The following is an 18356-nucleotide window of genomic DNA, read 5'->3' as shown; positions in this document are numbered from 1 at the left end:
GCATCAGGTGGCCAAAGTACTGGTGTTTCAGCTTCAACATCAGTCCATCCAATGAACACTCAGGACTGATTTCCTTTAGGATGGACTGGTTGGATCTCCTTGCAGTCCAAGGGACTCGCAAGAATCTTCTCCAACACCACAGTTCAAAAGCATCAATTCGTTGGTGCAATGGCACCCCACTCCAGTACTTTTGCCTGGAAAATCCCATGGATGGAGGAGCCTGGTGGGCTGCAGTCTGTGGGGTCTCGAAGAGTCAGACACGACTGAGCGACTTCACTTTCACTTTTCACTTTCATGCATTGGAGAAGGAAATGGCAACCCACTCCAGTGTTCTTGTCTGGAGAATCCCAGGGACAGGGGAGCCTGGTGGGCTGCTGTCTATGGGGCCGCACAGAGTTGGACATGACTGATGTGACTTAGCAGCAGCAGCAGCAGCAGCTTCCTTTATAGTCCAACTCTCACATCCATACATGACTATTGGAAAACCCATAGCCTTGACTAGATGGACCTTTGTTGACAAAGTAATGTCACTGCTTTTTAATATTCTGTCTAGGTTGGTCATAACTTTCCTTCCAAGGAGTAAGCATCTTTTAATTTCATGGCTGCAATCACCATCTGCAGTGATTTTGGAGCCCCCCCAAATAAAGTCTGACCCTGTTTCCACTGTTTCCCCATCTATTTCCCATGAAGTGATGGGACTGGATGCCATGGTTTTAGTTTTCTGAATGTTGAGCTTTAAGCCAACTTTTTCACTCTCCTCTTTCACTTTCATCCAGAGGCTCTTTAGTTCTTCACTTTCTGCCATAAGGATGGTGTCATCTGCATATCTGAGGATATTTCTTCCGGCAATCTTGATTCCAGCTTGTGTTTCTTCCAGCCCAGTGTTTCTCATGATGTACTCTGCATGTAAGTTAAATAAGCAGGGTGACAATATGCAGCCTTGATGTACTCCTTTTCCTATTTGGAACCAGTCTGTTGTTCCATGTCCAGTTCTAACTGTTGCTTCCTGACCTGCATATAGGTTTCTCAAGAGGCAGGTCAGGTGGTTTGGGACTACCATCTCTGGAAGAATTTTCCACAGGTTGTGTAATTTGTGATGACATTGTGGATTACTGTTTTTTTTTTTTTTTCATTAATAACATTTCTCCCTTTGTAGGATGGATAATCTTTAAATGAGTTTCCAATCATGTATAAATCTAGCTAAAGAATGTGTATTCTTGTTTGATTCCACAAAGAGTGTGGCTTACTTTTGCTTCTATGAGTCAGTTTTGACCCCAGTTAAGTCTCCCCTAATTCTGTTGGTCATAATCAATTGCTTCTTTCCCTGAGCTCTCCCAGGAGGGTATTTGTCTCTCTATTTAGTACTTACTTATTCTGTTTTAGTTGTCTTATCTGTTACTAGAAAGAAGGGACTCTCTTATTCTTCTCTGTGCTCTCCTAAGCACCAAGCATATGCCTTGCACCTAATATGTCTCACAACATTTTTGCTGGATTAAAAATAATTTCATAGATGAAATAGACTTCGTAATATCCATAATAGCCTCAGGCCTTAATGCATATATTTGAAAGGTATACATTTTGACAGGCTTCCCTGATAGCTCAATTGGTAAAGAATCTGACTGTAATGTGGGAGACCTGGGTTCCATCCATGGGTTGGGAAGATCCCTTGGAGAAGGGAAAGGTTACCCACTCCAGTATTCTGGCCCGGAGAATTCCATGGACCATATAGTCAATGGGTTCTCAAAGAGTCAGACTCGACTTTCACTTTTCATACATTTTAATAGTATGGGTGTGTGAGTGTATTTGGTGAAACTCCTGTGAGAAATCTGCCTAGATTTTTTTTAAGCAAGATTTTCATCAGCCAGGCAGCTTTTAGTGTTCGCAACCTTATTACTGGCAGTAAATTTCTTTGAAAATGCCAAGTGAGGCCCATCGGGCTAATGGATTTATCCACTATGATATTCTAGGAAATTATGCCATCCAACTTTCCAGAAGTTGCTTCAAGGTCAAATACTGAAATATCTAAGTAGATTACAAGGATGCCTGGAAAAATCTTTTTTGACAGTCTTGTCTATTTCTACATCACTATTCCCAACTCCGATTACATATTTCTACAATCCAATGTTCAGATATACTTTCTTTTCCACTCTTCCTATTTACAGTTGGAATCTGGCATTTATTTAAGTTTTCAGCTCACTGGATATTTCAGAAAATTTTACCCTTTGAAAGAAGCACTTCTTTGGCTCCAAAAAGCAAAGAAAAAATCAGGAGAATGAAATAAGAACTTTTCATTTGGAAATGGCTTCCCCTAAAGCAAGTGAACTCTGATCAAGAATTAGATGCTGACCTTGGACTTCCAAACTCCAGAACTGAGAAAATAAATGTTAGTTCTTTAAGCCAAAAAAAAAAAAAAAAAAAAGAACATGATCACACAGGTGCACTGAATGGGCTGAATAAACTCTGTTTTACTGACATATGTGTAATGATTGGCAAGTATCAGACAATGGAAAATACAACTCCCACTCAGTCAAATCTTCTGAAAATATTGTCGCTTCCTGGCCACTTCCTGTCCAGTTATTCACTCAAGACAGGTCTTAAATCACTTGGCCAATTATAAAGCACACCAATAGGTAGCTGTTTACTCTCTGGCTTCCTATTTACTTTGACAGACCTCTGATCATTGGGTTCATTAAAGGGAAAAAAACACCATCATGGAAAGACATTAAGTGTATAACAGAGGCCTCAACTTGAGCCCAAGTTGTGCTCAAGTATATTTCAAAGTGTCCCAATAGACTGTATATACATTCCTTGAAGGCAGAGACCTTCAAGGCTCATATTTTTGGAGCTACGTCTCTGTCTTCATTGTCACCTTTGGGCTTATCAGTTTGACATTTCTTCTGTTTGACTTTTTCCCCTGGGGCAACATTTTTTTTTAATAAAAATTAAAAAAAAAAAATTGAAGCGTAGTTGATTTAGGGCTTCCCAGGTGGCTCAGTAGTAAAGAATCTGCCTGCCAATGCAGGAGATGCAGGTTCGATTCCTGGTTGGGAAGATCCCTGGAGGAGGAAATGGCAACCCACTCCAGTATTCTTGCCTGGGAAATCCCATGGACAGAGGAGCCTGGTGGGCGACAGTCCATAGGGTCCATTGCAAAAGAGTCAGACACGACTTAGTGACTAAACAACAGCAACAACAGCAATAGTTGATTTACAGTATTATATTAGTTTCAGATATACAATATGGTGTTTCAAAATTTTTATAAATTATACTCAATTTAAAATTATTATAAAATATTGGCTATATTCTTTGTGCTGTACAATATATCCTTGAAACTTATTTATTTTATACATAGTAGTTTTGTATCTCTTAATCCCTTACCCTTGCCCCTCCCCCTTTACCTCTCCCCATTGGTAACCACTAGTTAGCTTTCTGTATCTGTGAGTCTGTTTCTGTCTTGCTGTTCATTTGTTTCTCCAGTTTAATTCCACATCTCATTTTGGCTTCGTTTGATTCCAAATGACTTCCTTGAACTCCGCAGTACATGTGTTTGTGGCACTTTGGGGAGTCAAGGAGGAATAGTGCTAGTTGAGGAGGGGTGGGAGGATGGGGGGCCTACAAAGAGGGGGAGATAAGAAGTCAGCAGCTTTTCAGACATGTGATGACAAAGGGATTTAGAATCAGTGAGGGATGTACTTGGGGACGAGATTGCACCTCTGCAGCCAGCATCCCCATCCCAGGAATCCTTGGATATTAGGGAGAGTGCTAGACTTTTCATTATATAAGTAATAGTGACATATAATTTTATATTTGGGTATTATATGAAAGAGTAGCTTCAGAAGACTGGAGAACTTGGCAGCATTTGAACAGTTTTTTTTTTTTCCACATTGTTATTCAAGTCTATTAAGAATTCCTTTGTTTTCTAGCAATTGTTTTTTTTTTTTAAGCAATTGTTTTTTATATACAGTTTTGTTTGTTAAAAATCCTGGGTTGGAGTTTAACCTGATTGAACAGGAAAATCAAAGAGGGAGACAGAGAAGCCTTTCTTTACCTCTGTGCCAAAGGAGTGTATGAGAATTTTAACACAAGATGTAGCCCTGGCTTTGATTCAGGAAAATACCAGAGAAGGTTATAATTGAGTTCCTATAAAGAAATAAGTTCTTTAATTCAGTATCATCTTTTATTTACCAAGAAATGCATACCATTGCAGTGTGCCAGGAAAGTAGAATTCTATTATGTTTACCTTGAAGTGCTGGGTGTAATGAAGTCATTGGCAAGTGCTATTCATTTTTTAAAGGCAAGCAAGAGAAAAATAATAAAACTCAAACCTCTACATTTCTATTGATCACAGGATGCAGATCTTATTCATTGTCTCTTTATCTATCAAGAAATGGGAACATACAGTTTTAAAAAATGCTAAAACTTTGATCCCATTTTCTTCTCTTCCTCTTCAGTAAATTCTCTGAGTATTTGAAAAGGTGGAAAGATTATAGAAAACTTTTCTTTTGATGTCTAGACTCTATTTGGTTAGAATCATAACAAACATGTTTTGTTTTTGAAGAAGTAGTGCAGACTACAGTGTCAATGCTGGGATAAAGTATACAATGAGAATACGGAAGTGTTACATAGAGTCTTCAGACAAAAACACTTGGAGTTTGTAATAAATTTGGGGAAAACACATTTATTGAGTTAAGCAGTAAATGATAAGATCTAGACTTAACTGTGATCTGTAACACGTTCAATGAAACAATAAATATGCTTGTAAAATGAAATGGTTTAATTCTGTATAATTTCTCAATATGTTACAGTTATGTGGATTTCTGTGCAGGAAGAAATACTAGTCCAAAACATAACTTGGTAGTAAACTAAATACGAGAAATCATAAAGCTTTTATATCTATTGATTCTTTATTTTCAAAGTGGAAGAGATGTTGCGTCTGCTCTTAGGTAATGTTTGGTCCTTGTTATCACAAAGGCTTGCTTTGGGGTCCAGAGGAAAAAGAGATGCCTGCATTTATACTGTTCAGCCATTGTGTTTCACATTGGCTTCAGGGAGAAAATAATAATTTCTGTGACAATCTGTTAGTTTCTTTTCTACGCAAGTCTAAGTAGTTTTGAGGGGGACACTATGTGTCAGTCACCATTCAGTGATTCAAACACCTATATAGTCAAAGGAAAAGAGCAGAAACAGAAACTCAATTACTGAAGCTCTATGTGCTGAAAATCAAAGTGTGTGTGTGCACTGTGTTAGTCACTCAGTCGTGTCCGACTCTTTGTGACCGCCCAGACTGTGGCTGGCTAGGCTTCTCTGTCTATGGGATTCTCCAGGCAAGAATACTGGAGTGAATTGACATTTCCTTCTCCAGAGGAACTTCCCAACCCAGGGATTGAATCTTGGTCTCCTGCATCGCAGGCAGGTTCTTTACCATTTGAGCTACAGGGATGTCCTGAAAAATCAAAGACCCACATAGAATTAGAAATATAATTTTTCCTCTTTTCATAAAAAAGGGGAATGTGAGACAATTTATTAAAATAAACTATAAAATGCCTGCAAGGAATTGAGGATGGTGGTTAGCTTTTTTGACAGGAAAATATTTTTCTATCTGTATTTTGGTGTCAAGGTTATCTTTCATTTGGAGGATTTTGTAATTTTGCATTGATCGAGAGACTGTTACTTATTTTCAAAACTATGTATGCAAATTATGATTAAATTCCAGAGGATTTAATCTTTTGAATATCACCTTAAAAATAGGAGTTATGGTACACTGAGATGATAATTAACTCATTACGAATAATTTATTTTATACCTGGAAACTCTGGGCATAGTTGATGTTACCTAAATTTTCAAGCAGATACCAGTCAAGATAGCAGTAAGTTCAAGTCCTATGTGTAGTATTGCATATTAAGTGAGAAATCTCATTACAAAAGTCCAGCATTTAATGTTTCTAATTTTATAATATTCATGCTAAAAATTCCCAGCTTGGGATGCTAAAAGAATTATAATGTCCAAACAGTGTTTTTATAGTAAACATATTTTAATTATTTTAGCTCTCCTGAAAAAAAGGTAACCAAGTCAACTTTGACTATGGTAGCTTTTATATTTTAAAAGTTTGTGGCATTTATAATTAATCTTCTTTAAGCTGGTGAGTGAATATAACCATCTTCTGATTACAGATTTCAAATAATGGAGGCCATTAGACATCATAAGATTTGTCACGATCAAACAGCATGTCGTTTGTAGATTATGTTAAATTCTGATGTCAAGGAGGAATGTATTGGTCTACGTTTGTCTATTTATTTATTTTATCCTTATGCATTTTGTTTAACTATCTAGCACTTACTATGTGCCTGGTAATAATCTAAGTGTTTACAGTGACTCTATGAGGCAAGCACTATTGCAATCCTCATTTTATTGAAGAGGAATGTAGATTAGTAAAAATAGTATGAATTTTAGCAAGAAACAGACTTGAATTAAATTCTGAATCTACCAATTACTAATAATGTATGTGGGTGTGTGTGTGTGCTAGTCACTCAGTTGTTTCTAACTCTATGCAACCCCATGGACTGTAGCCCACCAAGCTCCTCTGTCCGTGGAATTCTCCAGGTGAGAATACTGCAGTGGGTTGCTATGTCCTACTCCAGGGGATCTTCCTGACCCAGGGATCAAACCCGGGTTTCTTGCATTGCAAACAGACTCTTTACTGTCTGAGCTACCAGGGAACAACTAACAAGTCAGCCATGGGTATTTAATACATGCTTATGTCTCTAAGCCTCAATTTCCTTTATACAAAATGAGGGAAGATACTTAATACTTTCCAGGCTTATTGTGAACGTTAAATCAAAATATTGGAAAGCACCTAGCACAGTTTCTGGTACATCATAACTTCTGAATAGAGATTAATTTTCTTCCCATTCACTTTAGTCTTGTGTTAGTCAGGACTCTTAGTTACAAGTGGTGGAAACCCTCATCAAACAGAATCTTTAAAAAAAAAAAAAGAATATGTTCATTCATTTAACTGGGAAATTCAAGGTGTTTCACCAATGCCATTAGAATGTCTTTCTCTTGGTAGTGCTCTTCACTGTTTTGGCTTATTTTCAGGCAGACTCCAATCCAATCCTTTTATTGATAAAATTTTTATTTGCTTTTTGCCAGTTTGTATCTGGTCAGTTTCATGGTCTGGTAACCAAAGGCACATTTCTCTTAGAGTCATAGACCTTGAGTCTGGGCCTCATAATTTCTGCCTTTAAAAAAAATTTTTTTAAAAATATGTATCTACCTGCAGTTCAAGAGACCCAGGCTCTATCCCTGGGTCGGGAAGATCCCCTGGAGGAAGGCATGGCAACCTACTCCTGTATTCTTGCCTGGAGAATCCCATGGACAGAGGAAACTGGTGGGCTATAGTCCATGGGGTTGCAAAGAGTTGGACGTGACTGAGTGACTAACACTTTATTCATCTGGCTGTGCCAGGTCTTAGTTGTAGCACACAGGATCTTTGATCTTGGTTGCAGCATGTGGGATCTAGTTCTCTGACCAGTGATTAAATCTGGGCCCCCTGTATTTCAAGTGTGGAGTCTTAACCACTGAATCACCAAAGAAGTCCTAGAATTTTTGCCTTTATGCAACCAACCAAGATGCTCTACCCATTGACACGGGCCTTAGTTAAATAGCATCTTGCTCTTTCTTGGGAGAAGTTAAAGTAGGTTAGGGTATGATGGAGGTACAGGTAATCTGCCCCTCGCCCAAGGCAGAATCCTAATAGTTCCTTAAAATGCAGGTAATTGTGTCCTCTGTCACACAGGAAATGCACAGGATAAGGTCTTTGGTAGGCAACTAGGATATCTATACTGGTCTTGTCTCCTGATATATCTGCTGTTCCCCAAAACTTGTTCACATAAGTTTAGCTTGGAGCAGAGTATACATACAGTACTTCCAACCTGGTAAAATTCATGATTATCTATCTGTCAGCCATTTTGTATTTCTAGCCACAAGCAGAAAGTATATTTTCTTCCCTATCCACTGTCACACATAAAAACATGGACCATACCTTTTATCCTCCTTGCATATGCACCTATTCAAGGACAAAGGCAGTAGACGATGAAATCCAGTATCCTGAAGTATTTATATCAAGCCCCTAAAGTTTGGTAAGCTCAAGTCCTAAGATGCAGCAGGGGTAGTTTAATAAACTACTGCAAAATCTACTGTCAATTTCATGGCTGGAGGCAGGAGAATCGACTGTCCCACATTTCAATTGCAATCAATCAGTTCCGTGTTTGGGATCTGTTATTTTCTAATATCAATCTTCTAGATATCAATGTCAATTTTATGAAATATCCCTTTGGACCATGACAGAGGTTTGGCTGCTATTGGTCCCTTTAACAATCTTTGCTGAAATATCAGCAAGGTGATTTCCCTTAGCAGCTTCCAAAGAGTCAAGTATAGAATGCCCACAAAGCTTAAAAAAAAAAGAACTTAAGTGGCAGATAAAAATATTGCATTCAATAATTCCTGAACATAGAGGCCATTTTAAATTTTATTTCCACTGGAAGTAAAGAAGACATGTTGTTTCAACAACATTTCAAAATCATGAGCTACTCTAAAATCTTATCTGCTATCAGTGTAAATATTGGCAGTTTTGTCCTTGGCTAAAACGCAAGCCTTTGTAAGAGCTTATTGTTGTGCCAAAGTAGTCATAGGTAGAGGTGTTGCTTCAACAACTTCAAAAGAATTTGTAATACCACATCCAGCGCAGTATTTGTTATGGTCACCATTTAAATCAGAATCATCAGTGAACCATGAGAGGTCAACATTACCCAGTGGAATTTCCTGTGGATCATTACGAGGAGTCAGGAGATGGTCTGTCAGCCTTAAGCAGTCCTAAGGGACTTAATTGGGGACAAAGAGGAAAAGATCAGCCAAGTTAAGGTTACTACAACATAAAAGAGTTATATGAGAAGAAATTAACAAAAGGACTTCAGAGGTGAGGTGCTGACTGAGAAATGTTGAGTGTGATGAGAAATCAGGAGACTTCACTGTGTAGCTCAAATGGTGAAGAATCTGCCTGTGAGGCAGGAGACCAGGGTTCAATCCCTGGGTTGGAAAGTTTCTCTGGAGAAGGGAATGGCAATCTACTCTAGTATTCTTGCCTGGAGAATTCCATGGACAGACAAGCCTGGCGGGCTACTGTCTGTGGGGTGGCAAAGAGTCGGACACGACTGAGTGACTAACACAACACAGTCCTAATAGGTGAGGTATAAAAATGGTTAAAGGAGATCCCACAATGATTTTCTCAATGGCTTTAACTGAAAGGGCAGTGGTTGTAATGGCTTTAAGGTAAGCAGGGGGCACCCCTGTACCACAAGGTCCAGTTGCTGGTTAAATACTGTATGTTTCAATGGTGGTTCTCATGTTTTGGGGTGAGTACACCAAGGGCATTCCCTTTCATTTCATATGCAAAAAGGAAAAAGGGAATCTGATCAGTGGGATGGCCAAGGGCAGGTGGATTCTTCAAATTTTCCTTTAAGGCCTTGAAGACTGTGTCATCTGTTTTTTTCCCATAAAACTGGTTTACAGTTGTAACTATTTATTAAAACATATAGGGGTTTGGCCATAAGAGAGAAATTTTGAATCCAATTTCATCAATAAGCAACTAGCTCGAGAAAACCTCTCAGTTGGTGCTTAGTTTTGGGAAACACAGGACACTGGATCTAGCTGCAGCCCTTATTCTGATATTCTAAATATCAAACCTGGGTTTGGTGATGCTCTGTGACAACCTAGAGGGGTAGGATGGGGTGAGAGGTGGGAGGGAGGTTCGAGGGGTGAGGCACATATGTATACCTATTGCTGATTCATGTTGATGTATGGCAGAAAGCAATAAAATATTGTAAAGCAATTATCCTTCATTTAGGGAAAAAAAAAAAAAAAAAAAAAAAACCTGGGTCTGGGAATACTGCAGTTTTTCTTTGGTGACCTTATGTCCCTTCAGGCTGAAACTTTAGCATGTGGTTGCTCTTTTCCTGTGAGGCAGCATAAGAAGTAGAGCAAAGAAGCAAATCATCTACATATTACAACAAAGCAGAACCCCTAGGGAACTTTACATCATCTAGATCAGCCTTCAGGATTTGTGAGAAATAAGGAGTTTCAGTACAACCCTGAGGCATGACTGTCTAGGCGAATTGTTTTTCTTCCCAAGTGAATGCAAGAAAGGTATATTGGCTAGCTTCATCAACTGGAATACCAAAGAATGCAATGCATAAATCAATTACAGTAAAGAATTTGTTTCCAGTGGGAGTGGATGTTAGTAGCCTATGAGAGTCAGCAACAACAGGATTTGGAAGGATAACAATGTTGCTTATTGCTTGGAGGTGCTATAGATTTTCTCATCAGTAAATAAGGGTAGCTGCAGGCCATGGGGTCACTAAAGTCGGACATGACTGAGGGACTTCACTTTCACTTTTCACTTTCATGCATTGGAGAAGGAAATGGCAACCCACTCCAGTGTTCTTGCCTGGAGAACCGCAGGGATGGGGGAGCCTGGTGGGCTGCTGTCTATGGGGTCGCACAGAGTCAGACACTACTGAAGCAACTTAGCAGCAGGGACTAGTACAATGGATAATGAGGCCTTGAGCCTTTAATCTTCTATTATGGACTTATGCCTTGAAGGCTTTTTACTTATAGAGTATTGATTAATTCTGGGAAAAGGTTCTATTTGAGGGTCTATTTGAATTTTGTTGGAAGGTTTGCTGTGAATCTTGCCAACATCAGTTAGAGATTTTGCCCATAAGGAGAGTGGTAGTGGTAGTGTTAGTTGCTCTGTGACCCCGTGGATTGTAGCCCGCCAGGCTCCTGTGTCCATGGGATTCTCTAGGCAAGAATACTGGAGTGGATTGCCATTCACTTATCCAGAGGATCTTCCCAACCCAGGGATCGAACCCAGGTCTCCTGCATTGCAGTTGTTTCTTTACTGTTTGAGCTACAGGGAAGACCTTCTACAGGAAAAGAAAGTGGTAGCTGATTCAATAGGGACAAATGATGAGTGTTTCCAGAATCAGCTCTAGTGTCATCAGAGAGGAACAAGTAAAAGATGTCAAAGGGTCATTTAATTCACTTGCCTTGTTGCTTTGATGCCAACGATCAATTTCTAAAATGATTTCCCCCTTTTGGGAGAAATAAATTCTGGCATGATATTTCTGTAAGAAGTCTTGGTCTAATAAATGGACAGACATGGAAAAACTAAGGGGACAAGGGTGTGTATCTTTCAAAGAGCCTAAACAAAAGGGAATGGGGTTCACAGACAGAAATCTCTGGAGATTTATTAGAGAACCCATTCTTTGAATTGTTTTAATACTCTGAGGGGGCTTCCCAGGTGGCTCAGTGGGTAAAGAATCTGTCTGCCAATGCAGGAGATATAGTAGATATGGGTTCAATCCCTGGGTCAGGAAGATCCCCTGGAGGAGGGCATGGTAACCCACTCCAGTATTCTTGCCTGGAGAATCCCATGGCTAAAAGGACCTGGTGGGCTACAGTCCGTAGGGTTGCAAAGAGTCTGACACGACTGAAGTGACTGAGCACAAGCATGAGTACTCTGAGGCAGTGGCTGTTTTACAGTAGAGGGTTTGAGCACTGAGTGTGTGACTCTGGGTCAGGACTGGAAGAGATTCATTCCCAATATAGGAAAATGTTTTCCCAAGCAGATTAAGAAGGAAGATTGGGAAGGGCCCTTGTAGTTCCTTGGAGAATTAGGAGGATGTTACAAAGGCTGGTTAGAGACTTGAAGATGCCTAAAATTCTTAAAGTGGTTAACAATCTATTTTCCAGTGTCCTGGCTCTTTGCAACAGTAGCAGAATCTAGAGGGGTTTTGGTTTCTTTTAGTAGCCTTCATTTGCTCAAGTTGAAGACAAGAGTTTTGGTGACAGAGAAGGGAAGGAGGTGAAATTTGAGACGAAGAAGCCGGGGAAGGAGAGCCCGAGGCTTTGGGAGTCATTTTATCTTTTATCATTTTGCCTGTTTGCCTCAGCTAATCTTAAAATGTTATTTTGCAGAGAGGCAATTTCAGCCTCAAAATACCAATCGAACTAAGAATTCCACTCAGTTCTAAGAAGTAGCTCACTTTAGTTTTAGGGAAGTTAAGTAAGTGAAGTGAAGTGAAGTCGCTCAGTCATGTCCGACTCTTTTCGACCCCATGGACAGTAGCCTACCAGGCTCCATCGTCCATGGGATTTTCCGGGCAAAAATACTGGAGTGGGCTGCCATTTCCTTCTCCAAGTTTTGGGGAAATTAAGTCCAATTCAGATTTAATTTAATTAAATTTGAGGACTTCAAAAGTTCTCCATAATGGCCACAGATATTCTAGATTGCCCTTGGTCAGGTTGGTCCATTTTCTTAGAAATGTGCATGAGGAAGGACTCAGGTTGAGGTCAGTGTAGGGAGGCGCCCTTAAAATACTTAAGATAATCGTGATCCCATTTCCTAGAGGTTTTTCCTCTAGAGTAAAGAGCAATTGCCCGTATAATGAGTCAGTGGGAAAACCAGGACCAGAATCAAGAATTTGCACTCCAAATTTATTAAAAAAAAAAAAAAAAAAAGCAATTGTCCAACAGTTTAAATGGCTTACAACCACCACAAAGGGTTCAATTCAAATAGCTTGCAAGCCAATACCAGCTGGTCTTAGGGAGAGAGCTTGATCCCAGAGCCAGGCCAAAGCCTGTCTCCAAAGGACTAGGCCAAAGACTAAAAAACCCAGCCCTGTTTCAGAGAAACAAGAGCTGTTCCTGAGAGGGTCAAAGGCCGGCCCGTTTCAGTCAAACAATCTGATCCCAAAACATACTGAAGTATTAGTACCAAATGAGCACTTGCATACAGGCAAGGCTTTAACCACAAGACAAAATCTTTGAATGGATCTCGAGTAAATGCTTGCTTTGCTTGCTGTCTGGCTTCGCTTCAGTCACGTCAGACTCTGTGCAACCATATGGACTGTAGCCTGCCAGTTTCCTCTGCCCATGGAATTCTGCAGGCAAGAACACTGGAGTGGGTTGCTGTTAGGTAGTTAGAATAGGAAAAAGGAATCCAGAATGGCGGTGGCTAAAAGACAAGGAAGGGAATAGCCCGTGAAAATAGAGCAAAGGAAGGTCAGAGTGTTGTAGCCATGCGTTCCAGGAACAAACTCACTCAGAAGGACAATGCAGATAGTGGAGCGCAGTTTATTACACTGGGGGCCCAAGGCAGAGTCTCCTCTTAGCCAAAGACTCCGACCAGTTTTTGTGAAAACCTTATGTACCCTAAGTGTATGTGCCCAAACCCACCTCCCCAAATTGCCTGAAACTGGTCTGAACAAAGGAAAAGAAAGATACAATCAAAGTTAGCCCATGATTCATGTGCCTTTTGCCTAGGTTGTTCAGTTCAGTCGCTCAGTCATGTCTGACTCTTTGCGACCTCATGAACTGCAACACGCCAGGCCTGCCTGTCCATCACCAACTCCCGGAGTTTACCCATACTCATGTCCATTGAGTAGGTGATGCCATCTAACCATCTCATCCTCTGTCATCCTTTTCTCCTCCTGCCCTCAATCTTTCCAGCAGCAGGGTCTTTCAAATGAGTCAGCTCTTCGCATCAGGTGGCCAAAATATTGGAGTCTCAGCCTCAACATCAGTCCTTGCAATGAACACCCAGGACTGATTTCCTTTAGGATGGACTGGTTGGATCTCCTTGCAGTCCAAAGGACTCTCAAGAGTCTGCTCCAACACCACAGTTCAAAAGCATCAATTCGTTGGTGCTCAGCTTTCTTTATAGTCCAACTCTCACATCCATACATGACTATTGGAAAAACCAAAGCCTTGACTAGATGGACCTGTGTTGACAAAGTAATGTCTCTGCTTTTTAATATGCTGTCTAGGTTGGTCATAACTTTCCTTCCAAGGAGTAAGCATCTTTTAATTTCATGGCTGCAATCACCATCTGCAGTGATTTTGGAGCCCCCAAAATAAAGTCGGCGGTGGCTGCTACCGGCGCACTAAGCATGGTGGCGGCTGTGACCGGTGCACTAAGTGCGGCTGAGAGGAGCTACCCCACGTCTGAGGTCAGGGGCAGGAGCCGGAAGGACCCCATGCCCGAAGGGTGGTGGCCAAGAGGAGTTACCCCACGTCCGAGGTCAGGGGCAGTGGCCGAGAGTGCCAGGCTGCGACGGCGCAGGAACGGCCGAGAAGAGCTACCCAAGTCCGAGGTCAGGGGCGGTGGCTGAGAGGAACTACCCCACACCCCCACACCCGAGGCCAGGGGCCACAGCCGGGAGGACCAACCCCACGTCCAAGGAGCCCTGGTTGCTCGGGCGCAGGAGGGCCTAGAGGAGCTATCCCACATTGAATGTCAGGAAGGGCAGCGGTGAGGAGATACCCCTCGTCCAAGGTAAGGAGCAGCGGCTGCGCTTTGCTGGAGCAGCTGTGAAGAGATACCCCACGCCCAAGGTAAGAGAAAGCCAAGTAAGATGGTAGGTGTTGCAAGAGGGCATCAGAGGGCAGACACACTGAAACCATACTCACAGAAAACTAGTCAATCTAATCACACTAGGAACACAGCCTTGTCTAACTCAATGAAACTAAGCCATGCCCGTGGGGCAACCCAAGATGGGTGGGTCATGGTGGAGAGATCTGAGAGAATGTGGTCCACTGGAGAAGGGAAAGGCAAACCACTTCAGTATTCTTGCCTTGAGAACCCCATGAACAGTATGAAAAGGCAAAATAATAGGATACTGAAAGAGGAACTCCCCAGGTCAGTAGGGGCCCAGGCCTCCCTGTCCATCACCAACTTCTGGAGTTCACTCAGATTCATGTCCATCGAGTCAGTGATGCCATCCAGCCATCTCATCCTCTGTCGTCCCCTTCTCCTCCTGTCCCCAATCCCTCCCAGCATCAGAGTCTTTCCAATGAGTCAACTCTTCACATGAGGTGGCCAAAGTACTGGAGTTTCAGCTTCAGGATCATTCCCTCCAAAGAAATCCCAGGGCTGATCTCCTTCAGAATGGACTGGTTGGATCTCCTTGCAGTCCAAGGGACTCTCAAGAGTCTTCTCCAACACCACAGTTGAAAAGCATCAATTCTTTGGCACTCAGCCTTCTTCACAGTCCAACTCTCACATCCATACATGACCACAGGAAAAACCATAGCCTTGACTAGACGGACCTTTGTTGGCAAAGTAATGTCTCTGCTTTTGAATATGCTATCTAGGTTGGTCATAACTTTTCTTCCAAGGAGTAAGCGTCTTTTAATTTCATGGCTGAAGTCACCATCTGCAGTGATTTTGGAGCACAAAAATATAAAGTCTGACACTGTTTCCACTGTTTCCCCATCTATTTCCCATGAAGTGATGGGACCGGATGCCATGATCTTCGTTTTCTGAATGTTGAGCTTTAAGCCAACTTTTTCACTCTCCACTTTCACTTTCATCAAGAGGCTTTTTAGTTCCTCTTCACTTTCTGCCATAAGGGTGGTGTCATCTGCATATCTGAGGTTATTGATATTTCTCCCGGCAATCTTGATTCCAGCTTGTGTTTCTTCCAGTCCAGCATTTCTCAAGATGTACTCTGCATATAAATTAAATAAGCAGGGTGACAATATACAGCCTTGACGTACTCTTTTTCCTATTTGGAACCAGTCTGTTGTTCCATGTCCAGTTCTAACTGTTGCTTCCTGACCTGCATACAGCCTGGGTAGTTAACAGTGGACAGTTGTCAATAAGTCTGTGGTCATACCACAATAAGCATAATAGAATTTATGATTCTATTCAGCTTAATTAATTCAGATAATTAGGGTATTCTTTTAGGCAATGGAGAGTCTAGGTACAAGCCCTGGGGCTCGTCCATGGTGAGGGGGTGGAGCTCTGGTTTTCCAGTTGGTATGTCATTTCTATAGATACTAGGCATATAGCTCAAAGTCCACAGTCCTGCCCAAGATGGAGTCCTGCTTTCAAGATGGAACCTGTTCTGTCTTTTTCCTCCTTCATTCCCCTGTCTTGATGCTCGTAACTCATAGTATGAGTATCTAGGGATATATTGCACCCTGGCTCTCTGACTTCCAATTTGGGAGAATGACACCAACCTTTGGGTTACAAAGTTCATAATACATTGTAAAATGCAGGGTCCACAAAGCGGAACTATCAAGGCAACTATAACAATGGTAAATATAGTTTTCCACCAATCACCCTTCATCCAAGATAGGACCGAAGTCCAGAAAGGAATGTTTTCATTTGACATTGCTTTTACCTGGTTTTTCATGTCATCTAAAGCAGCTGATACACTGTCAGATAAATGAGGAATATATACACAACATTCAACTTTAATTATAGCACAGGTCCCTCCTTGAATAGCTGTGAGCATGTCCAAAGCCATTCTATTTTGAATTACCGCTTTTCTCTTTTGGATTTGTTCTTCATTTAAGGCTTGGATTCCTTTAGCACTATCTAGGAGGGCCTGTTTTGTGAAATTACTCAAGGCTTCTACTTTAATCATAATATCTGTTATCCCTATAGAAGGTATGAATAAGGCAGCAATATACTCATACCATTGAAACACAGACCTTGTCCACCTAGCATGTAAATAATTAGATTTACCAGGGCTTGTTGTAGGTTAGGCTTTATGCTGCCATGGGCAAAAGCGAATCCCAGTCTGCAGCGGCCTACCCAGCCGATTGGTAACCAAGGCCAAAGGTTAAGCCCACAAAACATTTGGGTTCTGTTGGGCGCCACCCAGTGGATTTCAGGGTTATATTTCCAATCAGAGCCTGGCTAATGGATGGACGACTGGTTGAGGTTGTATGTGACCTTGAATGTTCATTTAGATTGTTCGGGGGATAGATACCCCATATATTTTAGTTCTTTTGGGTCTAATGGAAGGTCACTAAACCCTACCCTTTGTTCTTTTTGTTCCCAGAATATAGCGGCAGGAGTAATTAATTCACCCTTTTCTGGGGTCATCCAGAAATATTCATCCCAGACTTGGTAGAATTGTTTAACATACCTAGAGGCCTGTCCTCCCTTGCTGGTCAGGGAGCTTTTTTCCTTTTTGTTCTTTAAATATGAGGTATAGGATTTTGTTACTTCTATGAAACTGGTGTTTACATCAAATGTAACCCCATGACCCGAGTCTATTGACTGTAGGTCTGGCTTATACCAAGAGAGCAGGGAGAGATTATGATTGACAAGAGAAAGGAAAGTCTCTTTTCGTCATCTCAGAAAAGAGCAGAGTGGTTTAAAATCTCCTTGGCGGAACGGTGACACCCACCAAGGAAGTCCATCCATCACAGATAGAGGCAGAGCCCCACATACGCAGCAGTTGGAGGTGTTGTGGAAGTCCGCATAGGAATGTATCCATGAGATGAAAACATTGTCTTGAGTTGAAACAGAAGTTAAATTCAAAATCACAATGATGAGGCCAAGCAGCAGGAGTTGATTTTGTGGCTTCATCCTGAAGGGGCTCGTCCAGGATCTTCTTTTCCTTCTTCTTCTTAAGGATGATCTTAGTCTCTCGAGGGTCAGTGGGGTCCCTCTGTGAAGTCCACTCAACGTTTTCTGGGTCCGCATGGTATATTCTCTTCATCCTCATATGCTGGATCCAGGGGTGACACCTGCAACTTTAACTGCCATAGGGGTGGTTAGAACAACAGTATATGGACCCTTCCAATGTGGGGCCAAGGAGTCGTGTTTCCAGTCCTTGACCCACACCTGATCCCCAGGCACAAATTCATGAATCTGTTCCCCAAGGGGGAACGGCACCCTTTCTTGTACAAACTTAGTTACCTGATTTATTACCTTACCCAGTTGTTCCAGCTGTTGTGAAATCTCATCTCCCCTTACCTGAGACAAATTTGTTGATACTTGTTCTATTATGGGAGGGGGCCTCCCATACACAGTTTCCTATGGAGAATAGCCATGGGACCGTGGAGTCATCCTGAGTCTGAGCAGAGCCATAGGAAACAAGTCCACCCAGGAGCAGTCAGTCTCTATGATCCACTTGGAAACTGTCTCTTTAAGTGTCCAGTTGGTTCCTTCCACCATCCCAGAACTCTGGGGCCTATATGCTGTGTGTAATTTCCACTTGATGTTTAAAGTTTTGTTTGCTTGTTGTACTAAATCAGCTATGAAAGCTGGGCCTCTGTCTGATCCAATGCTGGTAGGAAATCCAAATCTGGAAACTATCTCCCTAAGCAGGCACTGGGCTACTTCTGATGTTCTTTCAGTCCGGGTAGGAAAAGCTTCTACCCATCCTGAGAACATACATACCATGACCAGTGGGTAACGGTAGTATTGGTGAGGTTTCATTTCAGTGAAGTCCTCTTCAAGGTGTTCAAAGGACAGTGTGCCTTTTAGTTGAATC

The 18356-nt window shown here is 41.6% G+C and overlaps 1 pseudogene; it reads right to left on the bottom strand.

Annotated features, from left to right (window-relative positions):
* Positions 1–17589, bottom strand: part of LOC129640031 (endogenous retrovirus group PABLB member 1 Env polyprotein-like) — a 29837-nt pseudogene extending 12248 nt beyond the window's left edge.
* Positions 17590–18356: the final 767 nt, after the last annotated feature.

This window comes from Bubalus kerabau, chromosome X (assembly GCF_029407905.1).
Source record: "Bubalus kerabau isolate K-KA32 ecotype Philippines breed swamp buffalo chromosome X, PCC_UOA_SB_1v2, whole genome shotgun sequence".
NCBI lineage: Eukaryota > Metazoa > Chordata > Mammalia > Artiodactyla > Bovidae > Bubalus > Bubalus kerabau.
The sequence above is the reverse complement of the archived record's forward strand: the minus strand, read 5'-3'. Positions and strand labels throughout refer to the sequence as shown.